The sequence below is a fragment of the Castanea sativa genome, chromosome 6 (assembly GCF_040712315.1).
Source record: "Castanea sativa cultivar Marrone di Chiusa Pesio chromosome 6, ASM4071231v1".
Lineage (NCBI taxonomy): Eukaryota > Viridiplantae > Streptophyta > Magnoliopsida > Fagales > Fagaceae > Castanea > Castanea sativa.
The window spans coordinates 33,596,920-33,605,370 of NC_134018.1; the positions used below are offsets into that span (position 1 = coordinate 33,596,920).

The window sequence follows — 8,451 nt, forward strand, 5'->3', positions numbered from 1 at the left end:
TGCCAGGCGCAATCCGATGACGTCACGGATGACGTCATCAAACCGGTTCGACCCGGTTCAACCCGGAAAACCCGACCCGGATCCGGACCGCCTGAAAAAAAAAAAAAAAAAAAAAAAAAAAAAAAAAAAAAAAAAAACTTTGACAAATTAAGACTTTGACAAAAAAAAAAGTCAAAATTTTCAAAATGGACCTGTCCCACTCAATTTTTCACGTACTTTCCAATTTTGGGGCCTGTTTCTTCAACCGAAACTCGAAAATTGCACAACAGTCCAATTTCTAAAAAATTGACTTTTGCACAAATTTTGACCAAAAGTCAAAATTTTTAAGATTGACTTGTCTGGCTTAATTTTTCGTGTACTTTCCAATTTTGGAGTCTGTTTCTTCAACTGAGATTCGAAAATTGCACAACAGTCCAATTTCTAAAAAATTTGACTTTTGCACAAATTTTGACCAAAAGTCAAAATTTTTAAGATTGACCTGTCTTGCTCAATTTTTCATGTGCTTTCCAATTTTTGGTTCTATTTATTCATTTGAGAATCCAAAAATTGCTTAAATAGTGTGATTCTACAGCTATTGGCTTTGATGTAAACTCTGACCGAAAATCAAGATGTTCAAGCAAAACTTGTCCTATCAAGTTTTCGCAAAGATTTTAATTTTGAAATCTAGGTATTTGTTTTGGACTTAGAGACTACATCCGCTTCTCCAAAGTACTAGCGGTATCCAAAATTTAAGCTCTCAAGATCATAATTTGAGATCCATCCATTTGGTCCGGATTCCCTCAAAATTATCCTCCAGACTTGATCAAGGTTCCCCTTTCAAAAACAGACAAACTCTCACAAGCATGTCTCAAAATTGAAATTACATTGGGTCACTATTTCAGCCAATTATTTTCGTCGGTGCCTACCAATTCTCATCCACCGTTCCCGTTCGGCACCTACCATTCTCATCCACCGTTCCCATTCGGCGCCTACCAATTCTCATCCACCGTTCCCACCGAGAAGTCTCATCCGCCATTCTTAAACCACCTAGCTACCATTCTTCATCTCTTCACTATAAATAGAAGGGCCGGATCCGCTAAATCCATCAAAAAAAAAAAAAACACATACACTGAGTCATGAAATGAAGATTTGCTTCTTTCAAATTTTCAAATCCTTTTTCTCACAGCCAGTTCTCACTATGGCCTCATCATTCTCAATACCTAGTAACCAAGATCGCTTCATGATCAGTTTGAAATCAACCCCTTCATGGTTCAGTAGCAACCCTTCTCACAACATCATCACTGTTTTAGGATTCAAACAAATTTTGTTTCCTCACATAATGACCACGTTTGTTCATAGAGTTACTCATAACAAGGTCTGCATCGACCTCCCATGCCTCCGTGGAATTGGTTGGCCAGGAAATCCAAGTCCAGCAGAGACACCTGTTCCTAAAAACAGGACTTCCGTAGTCTCTCTTCAACTGTTTGGTCTCCCAATAGAAGCGGTGGTTCGGAACAAACAGCAACTTGGCTGGTTTCTAAAACCAGGATCACAAGTTAGCTCCATCTTTCATTTGTTATGCTTTCCCAATAAAGTTGCATCAAGTGAAGATGGTAAGAAGTGTTGGGGTATCCTACAAATTGTCTCCCATCCAACACTTGTGATGACCTCCAAGGTACCAGCTCATCAGAAATTAGCCTTTGGTGTCGGTGAAGGGTCCCCAAAGCCTCATTCCATGTTTCCACCAGCATGGGGTCCAAAGGTCATCATTGCTGGTACCACAAAACACACTTTCTGGAATTACTCCAACTTAAGATCAGCTTGAAGAATTTCAGAAAATATACTTCTGAAATTACTTCAACTTAATGTCCGTCAGTATGGTCCAGTTACACAGGCACATTCAACGACTTGCTGACGGACCTCATTCAGCATGCAGCCAGTCCCACATCCGAAGGTGTACTTCCCAGAGGCATCTACGCCAGAGAGTCCCCAACATGCAGGGTCAGGGCCATGGTGTCGCATGTCTCACCCATCCACTTTGCTTCATCACTATCTTCTTCACCATCAACATCAACAAACCCAAAACACTTTTCTGAAATTACCTCAACTTAACCTGAGTGATGCGATAACGCAAGCACATTCAACCACACTCCCACATGTTCTCTCGTGACCCGAAGTATACCCTTCAGATATAACTTCACCGAAGTCCTTAAAAATAAGAGGCTAGCTCCAGAGCTCTGCATGCTGTATGCCAACATTCTCACCTCTTCTCCATCTTCAACACCCTGTGATCGCCACCAACAATCCAAAATACTCTTCCGAAATTACCTCAGCTTAACATCTACCGAAATGTTTCAATCTTGCAAGTACATCCAACTTCTTGCAAATAACTTTCAGCCCCACCAACCCACTCCAAGTACCATTGAATACTCTTCGAAATTACTTTGACTTAACCTTTGCTCGAAAGCTCGGTCACACGAGTACATTCAAATACGGGCGAGACCCTTCTCGGTCCTCATCAAAACCTTTCATATGGGTGGGTCTACTCTTCTGCAATTACTTCATCCTGCTAAAAGCTCCACCACCTTCGGCTATTTCACTAGAAGAGTCAAGTATAAAAAGGAGTCCACTTTCTTTCAAGACTCATTCATTCACCACACTCTAAAACTCGTGTGCATGAACGAGTCTCGAGGGGCATTTGTAGAGAGGGAAAATTCCCGACCTATCACAAGCCGACACATCATACTACCAAAGTCCACAAAATACAACCAATTACAAAGCGCCACGTACTGCTGCTAGGTTTTGCCATCGCTATTCAGAAACCAATAGAAATTTGCCAAGTGTCATTGAAATAAAGGCATGAAACTGCATCAGCAGGTGTAAGCAATGACACAAGCAGCTCCGCACATGTAAGCGATGACACAGGCAGCCTCGCACGTGTAAGCAGTGACACAAGCACTCAAGACATGTAAGCGATGACACAGGCAGCCTCGCACGTGTAAGCAGTGACACAAGCACTCAGCACGTGTAAGCGATGACATAAGCGGACCAATCAAACTCCGCCACGTGTCGCTCACCTACCCCTAAACTCCTATAAATAGAAGCCTTCCTAAAACATTTAGGAGGACAGACAGGAGACAACACAGACAGGACGGAGACAGAAGGAAGAAGATATCTTGAGTTCAGAAATCCAGAAGCTCTGCCGGAATCAAACCCCGAAGCCTCCAAGAACTTCAAGAACTTCAACCTCGAATGCAAACAACATTCGAAGCAAAATCATCCAAACTACTCGTCCAGATCTCAAAGTCCACTGGAATCAAGCTCAAAAGCCTCCAGAAATCTCAACAAACCACAAATTGGTGAAGCTCTACGGATTCAAGCCTCCAAAGCCCCGAAGAACTTCCACCACAAACCTTCAAATACGAAGAACAATCAAAGAGGAATCATCCAAATCATATTCCTAAATCTCAAAGTTCACTGGAATCAAGATCAAAAGCCTCCAGAAACCTCAACAAACCATAAATCAACGAAGCTCTACGGAATCAAGCCTCTAAAGCACCGAAGAACTTCCACCACAAACCTTCACACACGAAGAACACACGAAGAACACGAAGAACACACGAAGAACACGAAGAACATACGAAGAACACGAAGAACACGAAGAACAAAGGATTTCTAACAAGCTCATAGCCAGAGATTCATTGTAATCCCGTTTCAAAGATCTTCGATCCATTCCTCAGCCAAATTGAAGAATATCTTATGTTCAAATCAAAATCACATTACCACAATTACAATCAATAAATCTTTCAAGGAGATCGAATCAGAGGATCACTCTTTTGTAATTACAGAGAATTGTACCACACATTTATCAATACAAATTCGTATTTGCGAAACTATTTTACTTGTTTGATTTATTTCGAACTAAGAAATTTAGTCGTCTACAGAAATATTACATAAAAAAATGGGTATTTGAGGAAATACAGTAAATAAAGGAAATACAATAAATACTCTGTTAGTATTTGAGTTAGGTCGAAATTATAATATTTTGATTATGGGTCTGATGCCCAGTTGAGTGTGTTGTGTGTTTATGGCTGAGATACAGGAGCATTGCCCCTTCCCTTTGTCAGGGCATCACAACATTTACTGTGTGTTGTGTGTTTATTGTTTATGATTTCAACAGAGTATATGAGCATTAGTATATGATTTCAATAGAGTATATGCAATGCTTTTTTTTTTTTCTTGTTTGTGTTAGACTAATGCAATGAAGTTTCAAAGAAATGTTATTGATGTGGTTGAGAACAATGGAGAAAAAAAATGAGAATGTCATCGATGTGGATGGAGGCAATGATGAAGGAGAAAATATTGAGTATGTAACTTTTTGTTGAAAGTGGTGATATCAAAATAGGAATGCAAGTGAGTTCTGAAGAAGAAGCATATAATGAATACACTTTAAAGAAGGGGTTTATCATTTGAAAAGCAGCTAGACAAACAATAAATGGTGTTGTTAGGCAAAGAGAATTTGTGTGTTCTAAACAAGGTTTTAAAGAATTTGAAGACCCTTTTGATGTGAAAAAATACAATCATTTAGAGACAAGGATAGGTTGTTGTGCTAGGATTCGGTTTGATGTGAAGAATGATATTTGGACTGTGTCACATTTCAATGATATATATACTCATGAATTTGCAAGTCCTGAAGAAATGTGTAATTTGCGATAAGGTAGAAAGGTGCATAGTAGACATGGGAATATACTTAGCAATATGGTTGGTGCGGGTATAAAAGCTACAAAGTCATACTCCTTTTTAGCAAAGGAAGTTGGTGGTGCAAATAATCTTGGGTTCTTAAGGCGAGATTGTCACAACTTCTTGCGGACTGTAAGAAAAGAAATAATTGAAGCTGGAGATGGGCAAAGTATCATTAATCATTTCATAAAAAGGCAAAGTGAAGATCCAACGTTCTTCTATTCAATGCAAGTAGATCAAGATAATAGAATGACAAATTTCTTTTGGAGAGATGGTAGGTCAAAATTAGACTACGACTCTTTTGAAGATGTTATTTTTTATACTACTTATCAAACCAATAAGTACAACTTAATTTGTGCACCATTTGTGGGGATTAACCATCATTGGAACAATATTTTATTTGGTTGTGCATTTCTAGTAAATGAGACTATTGAGTCATTTATTTGGTTGTTTGAGACTTTTTTTAGCTGCAATGGGAGGTAAACAACCAATATCCATATTCACAGATCAAGACCAAGCAATGGCAAATGCAATTAAGGAGGTTTTCCCTAAGTCCCGACATCGACTTTGTTTATGGCATATTAGTCAAAATGCCAAAAAAAAAAAAACTTGCTAGACTTCATAGCAATCATGATTTCCATGAAAGTTTCAATAAATGCTTATATGAAAATATGAATGTAATGGAGTTTGAGACAACTTGGAGTGCGATGATTGAGAAGCATAAGTAACAAAATAATGATTGGCTTAATAGGTTATATCGTATTCGAGAAAAGTGGTGTCCAAGTGTTAATGTAGATTTCTTTTCAGCAAAGATGAAGTCCACCCAACAAAGTGAGAGCACAAATAGTGTTTTTCATAAAATCATGAAAACTTTCTTGCCGCTTATTCAAGTTATTGAATTTTATGAGGAAAAAGTGGCACAAATGCATCAAGAAGAAACAAATGAAGATTTCCGTTGCAAGAATGGTGTACCTGCAAAAGTTCACAGGTATGGAGGTATGTTGAAGCATGTTGCTAATGTTTATACTCTTGTTTTGTTTAAAAGGTTTGAAAATGAGTTCTCTTTAGGTACAGGATTGAGTTGTGTTGAAACTAACCATCATGATGATGAATTTACTTTTTCACTAGTTGGTGGTGATAGTAACAGGGTGCATATTGTGCATTTTAACCGATCTAATTTGACTATTTGTTGTGATTGCAAGTTATTTGAGACTTTGGGCTTGTTATGTTGCCATGCTTTTATGGTGTTTCTTGTGAATAATGTGAACATGATATCGGACAAATATATATCAAGTAGATGGAGAAGAGATGCAAAGAAGAGGTTGACTTGTGCTAATTCATGTCAATTAAATGAGAAATCTACTCATGCATTGCGAATGAGCGAGTTAAGTCATATGGGGCATAATCTTTTTGATAAAGTTGCTTCCTAAAATAAGGTGACCAAATTTGTCAAAAAGAAGTTGAGTGAAGTGACATGGGAGGCTGAATAGATGATTATGGCTGTGAATAAGGTAGAAAATGTTGGTAAAGAAAGTCATCAAGAAGATCTTACAAATGATGATGATTTACAAATTTGCTTAGTTGGTGATAAACCAATTCTTGATCCACCACATGTGAGAGCAAAGGGGGTAACCAGCAAAAGAATAAAAAGTCTGTTGGAAAAAGGAAAAAAAAAAGAAGGTTAAAAATGCAACCACTTCTCAAGTTCCACAAGCTAATCTATGATGCATGGTAATTTCAGTTCTATTAATTCAAATATTGTTTTCCTTAGTTTTATCAATTAATTTTAATTTTGTTTCTATTCCTCTTTGTCTAGGAGAATCTGCAGCCTTGTTTTTTCCACCTGAGATGTGTTGTGATTACCTTATGGTTAGCTCTACAAGAATGTTTCAAGAAAGTTTCTTTTTGCCACAATTGAATCAAGTACTTTTTATAACTGAAGTTTATCATATTCTTTTATTTATTATTATTTTTTTAATTATGATATTTTTTATGTAGAGCTCTAACACATCAAAGGATGACACAAGACTTTGAAGAATCTTGATAGCTTTTATGACAACTTTTTGGACAGTTTTTTGTGAGGCATGTTGGATAGTTTTTTTCAAGACAAACAACTTTTTGGATGGCTTTATGCATAGCTTGTAGCCGCTTTTTGGATGGCTTTATGCACAACTTAGCTACTTTTTGGATAGCTTTATGCACAGCTTCTAGCCCTTTTTTGGATAGCTTTATGCACAACTTTTAGCCACTTTATTTAGATAGCATTATGCATAATTTGTAATAGCTTTTTGGATAATATTTGTAGCTGACTTATGAAACTATTCCAACTTATAGTTGCTAACTATACACTTATCATATATGTGAGAATGAATATTTCTTTCACTACAGTCTTTATGGTTTTATTTGCCACTTTCTTTTCCTTCATGTGTAATTTGATTATAGTAGTTTTTCAAATAGTATTTGACTATTTGTAATGGACTTGACTTGTGAACTATTCAAACAGCTTAAAGGTTTAGCAATCAAAGTTCACAAGTTCTGGTTATAACAAATCATTCTCAAAAATTTATTTAGCAGTTTTAAGATCATTTTTCAATTCATGTTTTTATTTTCACTGTCATTGCAACGTTTTAATATGGTCAAATTTACATCCTTACACAAATATATTAGTGTCAATTGTATTCATATGCCTCTTTAAAATATAAAGAGGTGAAAATTGCTAAAGACAAAGGCCACAATTCATTGGACATTATAGAAATCCAGTATAAGAAGTTAGAACATTTAAAGAATAGACATCTCAAGCGATATTGTCCAAAAGTTGTTTAATTTATTCATTACAAAATCCATTCGGCAGGATGTATTACATATGAGAAGCCATTTCACAAGTCTATTCATGAATAACCATTCTACGCTATAATAAAAAATCATTTACTAACTCAAAAAAAGAAAAAAAAAATCATTTACAAAAGATTTGCTCTAACAAATCTAATAGGGAAAAATTTTGCCAACAATTTACTTCTTAATGTCTTTAAGCTATGTTAAACAAATAGACTTTAAACAATGATAGCTTCTGAGCAACTAGAAGCCTTGGTCCATAAAATTGTAGTTTTGCCAATAGTGCTGTCACAACATACAGGTCCATGTTTGAAGCTAGATGCTGATCTTGCAAGTATCCTACACAATAGTAGACAACATCAAAAGTTTAGCAACCAAAACAGAGAAATTTTCATAATCCAAAAATTCAAAACTTTAAAAGTTGGGAAAAGAAAAGACTTTAGTGAGGTCAGTTTAGAGCAAAAATAAATCATGCTAAACTTCAACCATGATTCTAAGATTAAGTTCTTTCTATTAAGCTTAAGAGAGTACACACTGGTTCAACCCAAAATTGAAGGAAGAAATTAAAGGTGAAATTTATGTCTATAGTTTAGGATTAAAGGGTGATATATATGTATATTACCAATCAGTTTGAAGGATCGTGGCAATTCAGAGGCACCAAATGCAAGCAATGGAAAACCAAATCCAAATCCTCCACGTCCAAATCTAAAAGCCCCTCTGAGATCTGCTACCCCAAGTCAAAGACCAACCATTTCAACAATTCAATCAACAAAAACCACCAAAGTAACACCGAATGTAAACCAACAACTAGCCACCAATATTAGTAGTAATAAGCAAACAAATGCAACTACCACTCCATCAAAATTCACAAACCAAAGGGAAATTCATATTAATAATCTA

The 8,451-nt window shown here is 36.5% G+C and overlaps 1 pseudogene; it reads left to right on the plus strand.

Moving 5' to 3' along the window:
- Positions 1-1,318: 1,318 nt before the first annotated feature.
- On the plus strand, positions 1,319-6,444 carry LOC142639826 (protein FAR1-RELATED SEQUENCE 5-like; annotated as a pseudogene).
- The last annotated feature ends 2,007 nt before the right edge of the window (positions 6,445-8,451 follow it).